The sequence below is a fragment of the Stomoxys calcitrans genome, chromosome 5 (genome assembly GCF_963082655.1).
Source record: "Stomoxys calcitrans chromosome 5, idStoCalc2.1, whole genome shotgun sequence".
NCBI lineage: Eukaryota > Metazoa > Arthropoda > Insecta > Diptera > Muscidae > Stomoxys > Stomoxys calcitrans.
Window position 1 is genome coordinate 84,945,629 of NC_081556.1, and position 12,655 is coordinate 84,958,283.

Consider the following 12,655-nt stretch of genomic DNA (forward strand, 5'->3'; position numbering starts at 1 on the left):
TTACGTCTCGCGAGTTACGTATAATCATACTACCCCTGATAAAATTGATAAGTTCTTGGAAACAATTAGCCAATAAAACGTGTACAATTATTGCACTGTAAGCATAAGCGAATTTGACATTCTTTAGTTTGACTTTATTTTATTTTTCCAGTTAAAACTGTCTGGAGCTGAGTATACAATTATTTACAAAAGTGTGTTAATCAAATTTCATTTAAAATAAACTTATGCTAACACTGCAATAATTAATTAACAAATAATACCTGTAGAATAAGTAAATTAAAAATGTAAAAGTTAGTCTTAGTTCCATCCTCTTAGTCGCAAGTCGACGAATAAATAAATAAAAGAAAGAAAAAAAACAATTGTTTTTTTTAATAAACATAATTAATCAGGTTATCTAATTGGCGCAGTCGGTAGGATCCTTTAGGAATTAAAAAGGATCCAGTGAAACGTACCTAAATTATAAATAATTAAATAAATTCTGCGAATCCTACGGGACCCTCCAGGATTATAAAATAAACAATAGTGCAGTGAATAATTCAAAAAATTGAACACCACTAAAATAAACAATAGTGCAGTGAATAATTCAAAAAATTGAACACCACTAAAATAAACAATAGTGCAGTGAACATTTAAGTTAAGTGGACACCACTAGATAAAGGAAGTCAATCCTTTTTTTTTTTCTTTTAAAAGTGTATTCGCAAAGGCAAAAAGTCTTCGACAAACGAAGAAGAATGGAGGAACAAGCTCACATCGCATCCGTAAATGTGGCAGAAGAACTAGCCAGAAAGGATCAACAATTGGAACGGTTACGCCAAGCATATCTAGAATTGCAACAGCAAACACAAGAACTACAACAACAACAGCGTAACCCGGTGTTATATGATACACAATCAAATAATGCAAAAGACAACATTTTAAAAACGATAAATCATCTACCCATTTTCACCGGCACCGGAGAAGTAACGGTGAACAGCTTTTTTAGTAGCACTGAGTACTTGCTGTCAACTATACAAGATGAAAATATTAAGAAAGAGGCCATAAGAACAATATTCTATAAAATAATTCAGGGACAAGCTAAAGACGTCATAATAAACATACCCACACCGGACAACTGGCAACTAATCAAGGAGACTTTAAAACTAAGGTATAGACCGAACGTGGAACCACACAATATATATAGGATGATAGCCAACTTAAAAGTAAATTCGGTAAGTGAATTAATAATAGAGTTGCAGAATCTAAAATATAAGGCAGATGAGTTAATAGTTTATTACCGAAATGACCACTATATTGACTTATCAAACGTGGACAGTCTTTTAGTAAATACAGTTAAGGAAATGACACAAGGTACACTGTTAGACAAAATTTACGAAGAAAGAAACATTAATGATATATTAAAAATATTGACAAGAAGGAGATTTGAAGACACATGCATTAGGCCAGAATATAGGAAGTTTAGGACTAAAGACGACGTAACATTTAGACAAAATCGGTCGCAAAATAGGAATAATTTTAATCCGCAGATTAACAGTAATAACCAGGGATATAATCAACGGAATTGGTTAGGACAAAATAATTTTAGGTCGGATATTAGACAAGAACGAAATAATAATGATAATAATAAAACCTATAATAATAATAATAACGATAACTATAATAGGAATAGAAACTTTAATCATTCAGGACAGTATAGAGTCCAACAAAATAACAGTTATAATAATAACTATAATAATAGGAATCAAAATGGAAATTTTAATCATTCAGGACAGTATAGAGTCCAACAAAGTAACTATAATAATATGTCGGGAAATTTCAGAAGGTTTCAGCAACAGGTAGGAAACCCTAGGCCAAATTTCAGCCAAAATCGCTTGAATCAACCTAGGCAAGACCAGCAGGAACCTATGGAAATAGACAATATAGAAGTAGATAATTATCGAGTAGTAGGAAACTCTGAACCAAATTTACATCAGGATAACGGACAAGACCAAAGACAAAATAATTTTTTTCGGAAACAACCTCCGATTGTTTACCTACCATAACCATTACGATTAATAAAAGGAAATATAAAGCTTTGATTGATACAGGCGCAAACTTAAGCCTGATTGACAGTAAGGTAAAAGATTTTGAACGAGTTTTACTAAAACAACCTATAGAATTTAGCACCATAACTAGGAAGGACATAATTAAATTTGAAGTTATAACTGACGCACCTATGGAATTTAACTTACCAAATTATACAAAAATTAAGTGGAAAATGCAAGAGTTAAAAGGAAGAAAGTACAATTTTATTATAGGAGTTGATTTACTAAACCATTTTAACACGATGATAAATTTAATAGACGGACACATAACATTTAATAACGAGATTACAAAATTTTTAATTAATCCATATAGGGATTTGGAAATATGTTCATTGGAAAAACTGGAAGTTGACTTGGACAGAATTCAGTTGAATCATTTAAATGCAGAGGAGCATTTAGAAGTTACGAGAATTTTAAGAAGATTCGACAAAATATTTTTTAAAGAAGGGGACCAATTGACAAGTACAATGACAATAAAACATGAAATAAGAACGACAACAAATGAACAGATAAATTCCAAATTATACAGATATCCGCCACAACATGAAGAAGAAGTACGACGACAGATCAGGGAAATGGAGGAACAGGGCATAATTAGGAAAAGTTGTTCAAGATATTCAAGCCCATTAATAGTAGTACCCAAGAAAATAGATAATTCTGGAGAGCGTAAATATAGATTAGTGGTAGATTATAGGAAGCTTAATGAAGTGACGATCGATGATAAATATCCACTACCGAACATAGATTCAATTTTAGATAAACTAGGACGAGCACAATATTTTACTACCTTGGATCTAGCCAAGGGATACCATCAAATTCTAATAAGAGAACAGGACAGAGAGAAAACAGCTTTTGTGACACCTCACGGATTATATGAATTCATAAGAATGCCGTTTGGGTTAAAAAATGCCCCAGCGACATTCCAACGATTAATGAATGAAACACTAAGAGATTTCATTAATAAAACATGTGTAGTTTATCTGGACGATATACTTATTTTTAGTACTTCTCTTAAGGAACACGTTAAAGCCATAACGGACATTTTCACGGTATTGGAACGGGCAAATTTAAAAATACAAATCGACAAATGTAATTTCATGAAAAGAGAGACGGAATTTTTGGGGCATATTCTGACAAAGGAAGGACTAAAACCAAACCCCAATAAAATTAAGGTTATTCAAGAATTAGATTTACCTAAAACAGAAAAACAAATCAAAAGTTTCCTGGGATTAACGGGATATTATAGAAAATTTGTGAGAGATTATGCTAAAGTCGCACAGCCAATAACAAAATACTTAAAGAAAGGTGTAAAAATAAATTTAAGGGACCCTACATACATAGAAGCTTTTGAAAAATTAAAATCTTTAATTAGCTCTCATCCAATTTTAAGATACCCAAATTATGAAAGACAATTTACATTAACTACAGATGCGTCGAATTACGCAATCGGTGCTGTCCTGTCACAGGAGGGACATCCAATTTGTTTTGCATCAAGAACGCTTAACAATCACGAAAGAAATTATTCGGCAACGGACAAAGAATTTCTAGCAATATTATGGAGCGTTAATTATTTGAGACCATACCTCTATGGTCGAAAATTTAAAATATTTACGGATCACCAACCCATCAGATTTTTACACACAAAATATAGAGGGAAAGACATGTCACCCAGGCACCAGCGATGGTTTTTGAAATTAGGAGAATACGATTTTAATATAGAATACATAAAAGGCAAGGAAAACAAGGTGGCAGATTTTCTAAGTAGAATTGAGAAAGATAATGAAGATGATACCATTTCAGATAAGGTACAAAATTCGGAGAATAATTCAGAATTGAGAATAATAAATAATATTGAGGATGATGATGATGTATCAATGATTACAATTCATTCAGCTGATGAAAATTTACAAGATCATTTCTTTATAAAAGAAGAAATAGTGAATAAGTACAGGACACAGATTATACTTACAAATGATAAAGTTCAGGAAATAAAACATTTACATAATAAAAGGATAATTTTCATAGCGGAAAGTGATTTTCACGAAATGGGGGAAATATTTAGAAAGTATATTACCAAAGGAAAAATAGGTATATTTTCGGAAGTATCGGAGAGAAGCTATAATACTGTTCAGGAAAAACTAATAGAAATGTACTCTAATGAGAAACAAGTGGAATTTATTAAATGCACTATCAGGGCTCAAGATATAGAAACAGAAGTGGAGGCGGTGAAACAGATATCATTATATCATGTAAAAGAAAGTATGCACTCGGGCATACAGGAAACCTATAACCAAATAAAAAATAAAATTTATTACCCAAGATTAATGGAACTAATTCAATTAGTTATAAATCAATGTGAAGTTTGTCAGGAGATAAAATATGATAGAAATCCAATTAAATTGAAATTCTCATACACAGAAACACCGTCGACGAAAAACGAAATAATACATATTGACACATATGTGATTAAAAGATTTCATTTTTTGACAATAATTGATAAATTTTCTAAATTCGGTGCAGCGTATCCATTGAATGATAGAAATCATTTAACAATAATGGAGCAATTAGATGATCATTTTACAAAGGTAGGGAAGCCAAGGAAAATAATAGCCGATAATGAATTTAAAGCCACTAGACTAAAGGAATTCTTAGACAATGAAAATATAGAATTGCATCTGACCAAACCTAATAGTCACACGGGAAACGCCGACATAGAACGATTTCACAACACAATTGCGGAAAAGTTTAGGATAATGTATAAAGCAAATAAGGAAATACCGGTGAAACAATTAATTCAGAGATCAATTAGAAATTACAACGAACGATATCACTCAACTATTAAATGTACTCCTAAAGAGGTTCAACAAGGAAAAATGGATGAAAATAAAGTTAGAAAGTATTTAGAGGACAGTAAAAGAAAAATAATAGATAAAATAAATAACTCTAGAGAAGATTATAAGGAAAATAGAAAAGAAGGGTTTATAAAAAATTATAAGGCCGTCCGACATAAGGAACAACCGAAATATAAAAAGACAAAACTGGAGCGAATACATCCGTGCAATATTAAAAGACCTTTGAAATTTGCAGATTTGGACAACACTGATGATACTAATATGGATACCACAGACTAGAGGGATAATTACTACAAAATTTCTGACAGAACAAAGAGGATATATGGACATTTGCATGGGAAATCAGAAAATTGTTAATGAATCGGACATAATTTTACATATAATCAATCTTCACGAAATTGAAACAATTTTAGATGACATAACAGATAACATTATTCTAATGAAAATCGAAAACAAAGAATTACTTGAGTTAGAACTATTAGATGCCAGAAATAAATTAATGACGTTGATACCCAAACAAAATAGAAAAAGACGTGGACTAATTAACGGTATAGGAAGTATGACCAAATGGTTATTTGGGACGATGGACGATGAAGACAGACGGAACATACAAGAACATCTTCTTAATATTAATGAAATTAAGGAAAATAATAATCAACAGATTGTAATTAATGATTATTTCAATATAACTTTAAGTCATTTAAAGATGGTAATTAAGAATGATAGAAAGAAAATAGAACAAGAATTAAACTCTATAAACAAATTTTTAGAGGAAGAAAATAATAAAAGTTTATACTTAGAACAATTGACTAATATACAATTAATTAAGAATAAGATAGAGCATTTGCAAGACAATGTAATTTCTGCAAAATACGGGATTGTACACCCAAGTATTTTAACAAGTAGAGAAATAAGAAAATATGAAATAGATTATAACAAACTTAAATATATTCAGTTTGGAACAACATTTCTTAACAACTCTTATCTTGTGTTTGGAATAAAAATACCTAAACAATTTATAACAGTAAAATTAAGATTTATTGTACCAATACCAGATAATGAAAATAATGAAATAGAATCTAATATGGAAAGATTTTTTGAATTTCAAAATAAAACTTATAAATTTGAAGAGAATAAACATTTAAAAGATTTAAAGTTAAGTCATCATTGTTTAATAAAGAATAATTGTCAATTGATAAAAAATAAAGACTTTGAAATTATACAGTTAGATATAGACACAATTATAATTAAAAATGCAATAAACACGACTGTAAATCAAACTTGTAACTTTGAAAAAATTTTGTTAAATGGAAATTATTTAATTAATTTTAATAATTGTTCAGTTAGGATAAAAGATTATTATTTTTCAAATATTGCAGAAATTACAAAAGAAAGACAAATAATTGAAAATACAAACAAAACTCAAAATTTTAAACATAAGATATCGTTCGAACAAATTGAAAAAGAACATCAATACAATGTAAGAAATATCGGAAAATTAAAATACCACACTAAAATAACATATGTATGTAATATTTCTATAGTAATTGTAATAATTATTTTAATTTTCATAATCATAACAAAACATAAATATATAACTGTAAAATTAAATAAAAGAATTCAGGAGAATTCTAGTCTAAAGGGGGGAGTAGTTACGTATAATCATACTACCCCTGATAAAATTGATAAGTTCTTGGAAACAATTAGCCAATAAAACGTGTACAATTATTGCACTGTAAGCATAAGTGAATTTGACATTCTTTAGTTTGACTTTATTTTATTTTTCCAGTTAAAACTGTCTGGAGCTGAGTATACAATTATTTACAAAAGTGTGTTAATCAAATTTCATTTAAAATAAACTTATGCTAACACTGCAATAATTAATTAACAAATAATACCTGTAGAATAAGTAAATTAAAAATGTAAAAGTTAGTCTTAGTTCCATCCTCTTAGTCGCAAGTCGACGAATAAATAAATAAAAGAAAGAAAAAAAACAATTGTTTTTTTTAATAAACATAATTAATCAGGTTATCTAATTCGCGTGTCTTTTCGATCACATAGTTGTTATTGTCATACTAAACTACGGAAATAATGGTCATACAAAAATTTAAGCTAGTTTTTTCTACCAGTTGTTATTATTTTTTCACTGATAGTTTGAAGAGAGTGAAATAGAAAATCCCTAATTAAATAAATCACCTCAATATCTCAAATTCAATTAGAGTGTGCGTATGCGTGTGCAAACAAAGCAATTAAAAGCAAAATTGATTTATGCTAGTGATATTGTGCAGTGTCTATTACAATGAATAAATTATGCAGTGAAGATAAAATAAAATTAAAGTGCTACACACAAAGGTATCTTATGGCTAATTAAATTCAGATTTGAATAATCACAATAGTTATTAATCAATATTACCTCGGAGCTGTAAACTCTGTGTAACAGGATATTGCAGAAGGTGGTACTGCTGTTGGCATCTACAACCATATTGGATTTGAAAAGGTAAAACGATCAAAGCGAAATAGGTAACTATTTTATATATGTATACTAACTAGATTGGGGCCGCTCCGCGCCGCCTTCTTTATCTTTATATGGCACAAAATTTTTCTTGGAATATTTATTTTCGACCATTAAAGAGCTTTTAGTGAAATACCATGGTACGAAAATAGTATATCGCTTGACAAACAGTTTAACCATATAATTATCTGAATCCATACTGACGGGACATGGTTCCTTTAATGCATTTTTGCATCAGAGGAATTTGTCCGCGACTGATTTGTACGACTGTGGGAGACCTGAGGATTGGAGGCATGTACTGACAGAATGCCCGTACTATGCAGACATTAGAGATTTAGGTGCGATGGGGATAAGCGAGGCGGTGTGGGATTTCAGTAGGGCCCTTGAAGGCGAGACGACTGTTGCAAAGCCGGCCACCTTTTCCCGGGAAGTATTTCTTAGGAGGCGGACTAGACTTAGTGGAATATGATGCATACACGCTAGTTATCCATAACGAGGTGTTGCTGTGCTAGTGCGACCGAGTGATTTGGTGCTGCGAATGACGTGGCCTGGCACCTGCCTTGCCCATGTTGATGCAACGGAGTTTGCCCATCGTTGGTTCCCGTAGCTGTTGTGGTTGTGTTCGGTCTACCGTGAGTGTGCCCGCGTTGTTTGTTAAGTCCCATGTTGATGCAGATATGTGTGACGTAGCCCGTGAGGGCTGCCGTGTTCTGTTTGTGTATATCGTCCCGTTGTATGTTTGATGCATACTTTTGTGTGCTGGCTTGGGGTCGGCTTAGGGCGATTCTTTTTCATCCAGGTGACCAATCCGGAACTGTTTGGAGTTCAACTGGGGAAGTCTTTTAAGGCTACGAAGTCTGAGCGGAGACTTTAATCTGGTACCACGGGTGTCAGAAGCCCCTGGAACTTTGATTCCAGCCTGACAATGGTGAGGCCCCAGTAGGGAGCAACGTGGTGGCTGTGGTTGGTACCCAAATCGCGGGTAGAGCATAAGCTCGGCGTGGAGTTGCGTTTTCAACCGGGTGTAGTGACCTATAGATCGGAAGGAGTTTTAGTGCGCAGCTCCTAACCAAGGAGGTGAACACGTCCAAATACGTGGTATCAAATTGGTACTCATGTGTAGTTTACCACATGTGGGGGCGTTGGTACATGCATTGTATTCACCCTTGAGCCTCGCAGGTTTGGGCCGTGATGGCAGGTATCTGCGTTAAACTCGACATTCGGTACGAAAATAGTATTGTATATGGCTTGACATAACAATAAAAGCACCTTTATCTGAATCCCATATGATCTTTATTGGTCTACGCATTTAAGTTTCGATGTAAGGTGTGCTCTATTCTTAAAATACTTTATGTCAGCCCGATACTTTCGTGATATCTTATTTAGGTGTGTTTTTCCTAGGCGAGGTGGTCCCCCTTGGACACTTGCCCCTGAAAGAATATCAGCAACGTGCTCTTCTTTCAAATACCATTTATTTGAACCCCATATTGCCATTGGTTTTGAGGGGAGTTTACACGATGAGGCGTCCCCCAAACACATGGCCCCAAAATAGGTTATCATATTCGTTTTCTAATCTCAAATACCTTTAATTTGAACCACATATTAGCATGATCGAAAAATATTTACCCTTTGGGAGCTGTTTTGGAGAAGGGTTGATGCCCTAAATACATGGTAATACATTTGGATATTAAATTCGTATTTTACTCCTAAATATCTTTATTTGAGCCCCATATTGCGATGGTCAGTAAAAAATTGCTGTTTGTGGGGTACTTTGGGAAAGAGGTAGACCCCAGAAAATTGATCCCGAAAGTGGGTATCAATTCTTCCTCTACTCCCCAATATCTTTCATTTAAGCTCCACATTGACATGAACGGTAAATATACCCGATTTAGGGGTGTTTTGGGGATTGGAGTGGTTCCCCAAACACGAAGCCTTGAAAATATATCAACAACGTGCTCTATTCTCATATATCTACACATAATTTATTTGAACGCCATGTTGCCATTGGCCTCAAAATTGGATATCAAATTCGATTTCTAATCTCATTTAAACTCCTCATTGCAAAAGTCGGCAAATATGTCAGGTTTGGTGTATTGGCCTTAAAAACTATAAATATTTAGTTCTACTCTCTTTAAGACCCAATTTGTCTTGGTGAGCAAATACGTCCGATTTGGGGGTTGTTCTGGTGGTGGTACGTTCCCTATGCAGTTGGTCCCTAATGTTGGTATCAGATACATGGTCTACTCTCAAATACCTTTAATTTGAGCCCCATATATCCATAGTCGGCAAACATGATCTGCTTGGGGGGTTTTTTAGGGAATGGGCGGCCACTCAGTGAGTTGGCCTTGAAAATATTTATCAGATTCGTTTTCTACTGTAAAAACCCTCTTATTTAAGCCTCATATTGCAATAGTCAGCAAATACTTCCTATTTGGATGGTGCTGTGGGGTTGGAGTGGCCCCATTGACACTTTTCTCGAATATTGATATCAGATTCGTGCTTTACTCCCAAAGACCTTTCATTTGAGCCCCATATTGCTATGGTCGTAAATTTGTCCCCTTTGAGGGATGTTTTTGGAAAGAGGCGGTCCCTCAAACAATTGGTCCCATATTTGGATATCAGATTCGAATTGTACACTCAAATGCCTTTTATATAAGCCCCATATTTCTATGGTCATTAAATAAGTCCTGTTCAAGCAGGAATGGACCTATTATTAATTTCCATAGAGGCTCATCACTATTGGCACATAAATAGTACTAGAGTTCAATCAACCATGTACTGCTTGAACGTTTCTTTTGTTATTGCCTCTCCACTCGTTACATTTCTTGTAATCTAGTGGTTCAGTGGCAGAGACAAGTAAAGTTAGAAGTTTTTTGTATGTCAACGAGTGCGCACGCACATTAAAGAGCCAAATAAAATATTATTTGAATATAAGTCAAAGTCAGTGTTGTTATTATTTCTCGGGAAAAGAGACAAAGTGAAGTGTTTTGTGGAAAAGCTTTTGAGCTTTGTTTTGGTTTCGATTTAAAATCATCCCCATTTCTTTGCCTCTACGGGCTGCGATCGTTTGGTTCGTTACAACAACCATTTGCTTGTCGTCTGGCTGCAGGTGGCCGCGACTCAAACGACAACAACAATTGCAGATTTGTTTCTTGTGTGGGCAATTGGTGTGCCTTTGACTCTAACAGCAGCAGCTTTGGTGGTAATTTCTTCCGTGTGGCCAGAGACGGGAGTTTTGGAATACCACATCATCAGGGTGCTAGGGAATATTTGGTTCCATTGGGCTGTCCCTAAGTAGAGGTTGGTGAGTGCATCAACAAGTCCTGTTTGGGGGGAGTTTTGGAAGAGGAGTGGACCCCCAAGAAGGTGGTCTCACACTTGGATATTATATTCGTTCTCTACTCGCAAATACCTTTCATTTGAGTCCCATATTGCCATGGTCGATAAATATGTCCGATTTACGGGTGTTTTGGGGTTGAAGTTGTCCCCCTAACACGTGGTCCCCCTAACATATATGTTTGGTAGGTTTTAGGGTGGTGCGGCCTTCCTAGGTACCCCATTCAAAATTTGGATACCAAATTTTTAGTTTTAGGGTACTATATAAGGCACACAAAATTTCGCTTAAATCGCACCACCCATCTCCGAGATCTGGCGTTTCTTAAAACTAGGGTAAGGGGGGGGGTCCGCCTTCCTTCAGATATCAAAAAATGTAGCGCCCTATTTTCACCACGGGATCATTATGCACCATCTGTGAAAATTTCAAGAAAATCGGTTCAGCCGTTTCTGAGTCTATAAGGAACACACAAACAAACAAACAAACAAACCAACCTACAAACAAACACAAATTGATTTTTATATATAAGATACTAGCTGGTCAGGGCCCGCTCCGCGGCGCCTTCTTTCACTCTCTTATTTCATCTGAGCCCTATACTGCCACGGTTAGGAAGAAGTCCTGTTTGGGGGTGTTGGCACGGCCTTTCAGACATTTCGCCCCAATGTGGGGACTCCCTGTTTCACTCTATGGGGTTTCGACTTCTTATCCTAAAATTCTATAAATGACTGGCGATGTCCTCAAATAGTTCGACATGGCTGCCCATGTCGATTGTTTTCGATGTGCCCAGTGCCACAAGGGCCGTCCAATCACATGGCCTAGACGGATTGATGCCACGGCAAATGTGTGCGGTGATGACATGCAAAGCAGTTGTTGTGCTACGCAATCTTCGAAATTCATGCTAATGCTCGACGAATAAAAATTCTCGAACGAGGCTCGGGTGGAGTATTCCCTAAACGTCTTGGCTACTGTTGAAAGTGGGAAATTCGATCTGCAGGATTCCCCCCCCCCCCAAGTCGGGTCCATTTCAAGCTTCAGTAGCGTGATCACTCTGCCCATCTTCCAGGCATTGGGTATTATAAGAGTGTTCAAAGACAGGTTGCGAACAGTTGTAGAGTATTCGACTCCAAATAGATCCAGAGTCTTCAGCATCAGTGTAGAGATTTCGTCCGGCCCAACGCCTTAGATGACTGGCGCCACGGATGACATTCGTAATTTCGTTCACTGTTAACTGTGATGGCTGCCCAAGGGCTCCGAGACAACGGATGAGACGAAGGCCACGGAACATCCTAGCCTTGTCACTTGTTCAATACATTGAGGGTTGAACAACCTAGCGCATCTCTTCGGATCGGGGTTCAGTCATCTCTTCTACCGGGGTTCGAGAGTGACTTAACAGTACACCAGAGCTTGCCTAAACCAGTTCCTAAATTACATTGATCCAAGTGTTCCAGCCACAAATTCCGTTTATGTTCGTTGACTATCTTGTTAATTTCCAAATTCAGCACGCTGATTCTGGGCGACGTGCGACGAATCCCATCACGCTCGTCTGCGAGTACCACTACCTTCGCTGGGATATTGGGCCGCACTTCGGGTATTCCACCGGCTGGTATAAAGCGAGAGGCTGCTGCATTAATGATGTCTCGGAATTTCTTCTTGAGTGGGTGTCAGTTCACTGAAGCTGCGATTGGTGTACTCTCTGAAGCCTACCCCATCGGCCTTTTTTTGATTGATAGACGTCCGACTCTCAGAAGTTATGAAGTCGGTTGGTTGGTTGATGGTGAGAATTATGGGCAGGTGGTCTAATCCCAAAGAAATGTTGGCTTGCCAGGTAACGTCACTTGAAAGATCTGGGGATGCTATGGAAATGTCTGGCGAGCTG

The 12,655-nt window shown here is 35.7% G+C and overlaps 1 protein-coding gene across 2 annotated transcripts in view; it reads left to right on the plus strand.

The window, feature by feature from the left end:
• LOC106087471 (rap guanine nucleotide exchange factor 4) overlaps positions 1 to 12,655 on the plus strand; it is a 528,050-nt gene that overhangs the window by 148,416 nt on the left and 366,979 nt on the right. The window contains exon 1 of one of the 2 annotated variants that reach the window (XM_059370595.1): positions 7,243 to 7,430. The exons of the other annotated variant lie outside the window; for it this stretch is intronic. The gene's annotated coding sequence lies outside the window, so the exon portion shown is untranslated. Of the gene's footprint in view, positions 1 to 7,242; positions 7,431 to 12,655 lie in introns of those variants that run through there. 2 annotated transcript variants of the gene reach the window in all.